The following is a 6,068-nucleotide window of genomic DNA, read 5'->3' as shown; positions in this document are numbered from 1 at the left end:
GATCATGTATCCTGTATAGCCGCTAGTGGGCGCTATTTATATATGTCTTTTTGACGGATCTCCACGTCAAAAAGAATTTTAAATAGCGGACACACGCGGCTTTCCAGGCTAGAAATCATGCAATGTTGAGTCCTAAACTGCTATAACTGATAGGCGAGCACTGCAGCCACCAATTGAATTGTCTAAACTTGAATTTATGTTTATGTTGTTAGTTGATGTAGCAGTACTAACTTTAGACCGGCCCCTCGCCCATACCCGGGCGCAAACCAGGGACCCTCTGCACACATCAACAACAGTCACCCTCGAAGCATCGTTACCCATCGCTCCACAAAAACCGCGGCTCTTGCAGAGCAAGGGGAAGTACCACTTCAAGGTCTCAGAGCAAGTGACGTCACCGATTGAAACGCTATTACATTGACGCCCGAGAGGAGTCCCCAGATCAGTTTTTCAGAGTTGCCACCAGTCCTGCTTTTACTTGAGCAGGAACATAAAAGTAAGGCATGTGATCCATTAGAAATTGTGAAATTGAATTATAGACAACTTTAAATATTGTCAGTAAAAGTAGCACTCACTTCTGTCATCATTAAGTGCTTTGAGAGGCTCGTTAAGGATCATATCACCTCTACTTTACCTGTCACCCTAGACCCACTTCAATTTGCTTACTGCCCCAATAGATCCACAGACGATACAATCGCCACCACACTGCACACTGCCCTAACCCATCTGGACAAGAGGAACATCTATGTAGAATGCTGTTTGTTGACCACAGCTCAGCATTCAACACCATAGTACCCTTCAAGCTCATCATACTGTTTTACTCATTTCAAATGTATATACTGTATTCTACTGTTTTAGTCAATGCCACTCTGACATTGCTCGTCCTAATATTTAAATATTTCTTAATTCCATTGTTTTACTTTTAGATGTGTGTATTGTCGTGAATTGTTAGATATTACTACAATGTTGGAGCTAGAAACACAAGTATTTAGTTAGATACTACTGCACTGTTGGAGCTAGAAACACAAGCATTTAGTAAGATATTACTGCACTGTTGGAGCTAGGAACACAAGCATTTTGCTACATCCGCAATAACATCTCCTAAATATGTGTATGTGACCAATAAAATTAGATTTGATTAGATTTTTAATTATAGATACAGTTCATATGGGTTTAATGCCAATTTTCTGTATAAACAGCCTCTACAATATAGCCTCTTCAGTGTCACCAGCGAAGCACCATCACACCCCCTCCTCCATGCTTCACGGTGGGAACCATGCATGCGGAGATCATCCGTTCACCTACTCTGCGTCTCACAGAGACACTGCAGTTGGATGCAAAAATCACACATTTGAACTCATCAGACCAAAGGACAGGTTTCCACCGGTCTAATGTCCATTGCTTGTGTTTCTTGGCCCAAGCAAGTCTCTTCTTATTATTGGTGTCCTTTAGTAGTGGTTTCTTTGCAGCAATTCAACGATGAAGGTGTGATCCACGCAGTCTCCTCTGAACAGTTGATGTTGAGATGTGTCTGTTACTTGAACTCCGTGAAGCATTCATTTGGGCTGTAATCTGAGGTGCAGTTAATCTCTAATGAATTTATCCTCTGCAGCAGAGGTAACTCTGGGTCTTCCATTCCTGTGGCGGTCCTCATGACAGACAGTTAATCTCTAATGAATTTATCCTCTGCAGCAGAGGTAACTCTGGGTCTTCCATTCCTGTGGCGGTCCTCATGAGAGACAGTTAATCTCTAATGAACTTATCCTCTGCAGCAGAGGTAACTCTGGGTCTTCCATTCCTGTGGCGGTCCTCATGACAGACAGTTAATCTCTAATGAACTTATCCTCTGCAGCAGAGGTAACTCTGGGTCTTCCATTCCTGTGGCGGTCCTCATGAGAGACAGTTAATCTCTAATGAACTTATCCTCTGCAGCAGAGGTAACTCTGGGTCTTCCATTCCTGTGGCGGTCCTCATGACAGACAGTTAATCTCTAATGAACTTATCCTCTGCAGCAGAGGTAACTCTGGGTCTTCCATTCCTGTGGCATGACAGACAGTTAACTCTAATGACCTTATCCTCTGCAGCAGAGGTAACTCTGGGTCTTCCATTCCTGTGGCGGTCCTCATGACAGACAGTTAATCTCTAATGAACTTATCTAAGCAGAAACTTGGGTCTTCCATTCCTGTGGCGGTCCTCATGAGAGACAGTTAATCTCTAATGAATTTATCCTCTGCAGCAGAGGTAACTCTGGGTCTTCCATTCCTGTGGCGGTCCTCATGACAGACAGTTAATCTCTAATGAACTTATCCTCTGCAGCAGAGGTAACTCTGGGTCTTCCATTCCTGTGGCGGTCCTCATGAGAGACAGTTAATCTCTAATGAACTTATCCTCTGCAGCAGAGGTAACTCTGGGTCTTCCATTCCTGTGGCGGTCCTCATGAGAGACAGTTTCATCAAAGCGCTTGATGGTTTTTGCGACTGTACTTGAAGCAACTTTAAAAGCTCTTGAAATCTTCCCGATTGACTGACTTTCATGTCTTAAAATCATGATAGACGTTGTTTCTCTTTGCTTATTTGATCTGTTCTTGCCATAATATGGACTTGGTCTTTACCAAATAAGGCTATCTTCTGTATACCACCCCTACCTTGTCACAACACAACTGATTGGCTCAAACTCATTAAGAAGGAAAGAAATTCCACAAATGAACTTTTACCAAGGCACCCCTGTTAATTGAAATGCATTCCAGGTGACTACATCATGAAGCTGGTTAAGAGAATGCCAAGAGTGTGCAAAGCTGTCATCAAGGCAAAGGCTGGCTACTTTGAAGAATCTCAAATATAAAATATATTTGGATTTGTGTAACACTTTCTTGGTTACTACATGATTCCATATGTGTTATTTCATAGTTTTGATGTCTTCACTATTATTCTACAATGTAGAAAATAGTAAAAAATAAAATAAAATAAAAAAACTAGAATGAGAAGGCATGTCAAAACTTTTGACTGGTACTGTATGTTTTTTAAAAGGCAGTAAATGAGGCTGAATGAACTGTTTCACTGCCAGACAAGGCTCCGCTGATAACCAGGTGTAGCAGTGGTAAGGATTCACTCCACGGTGCTGAAAAGAAAGCTCTGCTGTTGGGACATCTTTATGTAGGTCCTAACAGTTTGTGGGCACCGTTTGTCACCGTTATATAGTGCAATTAATGTATTGTTTAGTGTTGTGTAGTGGCTTTGCTGGCATGCATAAAATCTTTTTTGAGTTTGCCATACCAAGATTTACATGCTAATATCGCCACTGATTCTAGTATTCTAATTCCTAATTCTATGGAAAATACTGTATCTTGAAAACCGGAAACATCTGCTTTCAGCCGCTCCCCCTGGTGAGATTTTGGTTGGCTGAGCCATATTAGAAAAGGAGGAGATAAGAATCCCAACAGGAAATGAATAGAGGAACATATAACGCGCCGCCCAGCAGACTGTCGACCAATCACGTTCCCGTTATCAGCGGTTGCTAAGCTAATCGTCAAGCAGTCCCTTCTAAAGGTCTGGGTATGACTCCAGAAACGTCCCTATTTTCCTCGAAAGTACTTAATGTCATGATTTCAACGCTGTACGATATTGCAGAGGACAAGTTAAGTTTTAGATAACTGTAATATAAAGCGCCAAACAAATCAAATGTATTATTATTATTATCTAAAATCCTGGAAAATATTTAATATGTTGAGCTTCTTTTTCACATAATTGGTGCTCAGGTTGGATTTTTGGTCTAGCGCCCAATTGACTCCTTGAATGAGAAAGAAGTTTAAAGGAGAGATCAGTTTTAAAACTTCCACTTTCTCTCTCATTTGCATGGCAAAAAAATGTGTAGAATTGCAGAACCTTATCTTTAAAACTGCATAAATTTCTCAACACCACCAAGATGGGGGCCTTTTCTAAAATCCCTGTCACGGCCACCATATCAGCCCCTTTTTGATCTGGTTTTGGTTTGTTCTGATTTGAGGTTGTTTGTTCACGTGACATTTTGTGAAAATTCTGGATCCGAAGTCCACGCCCCTTTCGTCGGTGATTGGTCAACAGTACTAGTAGGAGTGGGAACATGACATGGTTGTTGTTTGTCATTCAATAAGAGATGCACAGTTTTTACCCTTCAGAAATAAAAAACTAGTCTGCTCTGTATATCTATCTTCCTGTAGATGGCAGCAATGATGCTCCTTCTGTTTAGGTGGTCCATAAATCACACAGGCAGGCGGCACTCAATGGGGAAAGTGAAACCATGATAGGCCACCCTATGTGTTGTTTTTAATCTAACCTTTATTTTACCTTTATTTAACTAGGCAAGTTAGTTAAGAAAAATATTATTCACAATGACGGCCTACCGGGGAATAGTGGGTTAACTGCCTTGTTCAGGGGCAAAACGACAGATTTTTACCTTGTCAACTCGGGGATTCAATCTAGCAACCTTTCGGTTACTAGTCCAACGCTCTAACCACTAGGCAGCATAGATCAGGTCGCAAACCAGAAGCATTTTAATTGTTGTCCAAGAATCTATGATGTTACTTGGTAATCTGGGGGCCTAATTACATGTAGGTAGCCTAATCATCATAATGGGTCCTTCATTTTAACACTATGGACCTAATCAGGTGATAACAGCGCTGAAGACCTAGTTTGTATAATTTGTTGAAAACGAATATCCATCTGTGACACAACAGATTATGGTCCTAAAGCCTGTGCCTACACCCTCTTACTTTCTCTCTCAGTTGACTGGATAAAGTAGCCTAGACGGCCTATGGATATTCATGGGATTAGCTTTAATAATATACCACATATTTAGAATAGATACAGTTGGGTGTTTGATGATAATTGATTTTATTAAAACCCGTTTTTATTAATTGACTCCGTTAAATTCAAAACGTCTCTAAAATCGGCCATGTGTCGCCAACAACGTCGGTGCCGCTGGACGACATTAGACAGCGATGACCACCCACCCTGCTCTCTGTAACTATCAGCTGTTGTCGGAACAGAAGTCCGGACGCCACTCCGATCAATTCACTGCAATCATTGTCAAAGTCCAAATATTAGCCATCTAGTGATTTGACTTTCATGTGAGGCTATATGTCTCAGCTTCTCCCATATCAGTGTTTATTCTTCGGGTCTCTTTTATCTAAATTACGACGTTAGAAAGTTTTCTTTATTAGAGTGACTCGCTTGTAGAAAAATCGAATCGGCTAATCAGTGGAACTATTGTCAATGGGATTTCAGCTTTGCGGCACAATTTTGCATCAAGACAAAGAAAAATAACTGTTAAAAGAGCTGAAAAGAGCCAAGTTACAAAATTGCAGCTTCAGTGAATATAGAATACACCCAAATAGGCTGCGAAATATTACACAAATGTTCAACATGTAGGCTAGGGCCTGCTCGTAGTCATGGACTCTGTTTTAAACTGGAGAAAGCACAGATGACTTGTTATTGATCAAACTGAAACATTACAGAAGTTATAACGGAATTTAATTCATTACTGTTTAACAGAGAAGAGGAAACGATGCGGGAATAATCCGATAGAGCCCCTACTCGGTTAGCTATTTAAAACCACTAACATTCATAATAGACCCACAACACACAGCACTGTTATACTGACGGGCTACTATAGTGTCTCTCTATTGGCTCACTGATACAGGAATCAGCCTCGGGATCATTTCAATCATCCAAATCATGAGTTAATCACCTGTCACAGACACAGTTGTATTTTACAATCTGTTGTTGCCGTTTAAACTGTAGTAATCGTCTGTGATAATGTGCTCCAAATATCCGAATGATTCAGGCCATTATAATTTACTTTTTACAGATTAGAGGGTTTTTTTCTACGTTTTATGCACATGGAAAGCACGTGAATAGCCTATTCTATTGAATCTGAAAAACCACGTTAATAGCCTGTTCTATTGAATCTGGAAAACCACATGAATAGCCTGTTCTATTGAATCTGGAAAACCACGTGAATAGCCTGTTCTATTTAATCTGGAAAACCACGTGAATAGCCTATTCTATTGAATCTGGAAAACCACATGAATAGCC

Source organism: Oncorhynchus tshawytscha, unplaced genomic scaffold (assembly GCF_018296145.1).
Source record: "Oncorhynchus tshawytscha isolate Ot180627B unplaced genomic scaffold, Otsh_v2.0 Un_contig_4162_pilon_pilon, whole genome shotgun sequence".
NCBI lineage: Eukaryota > Metazoa > Chordata > Actinopteri > Salmoniformes > Salmonidae > Oncorhynchus > Oncorhynchus tshawytscha.
Note: the sequence above shows the minus strand (reverse complement) of the source record.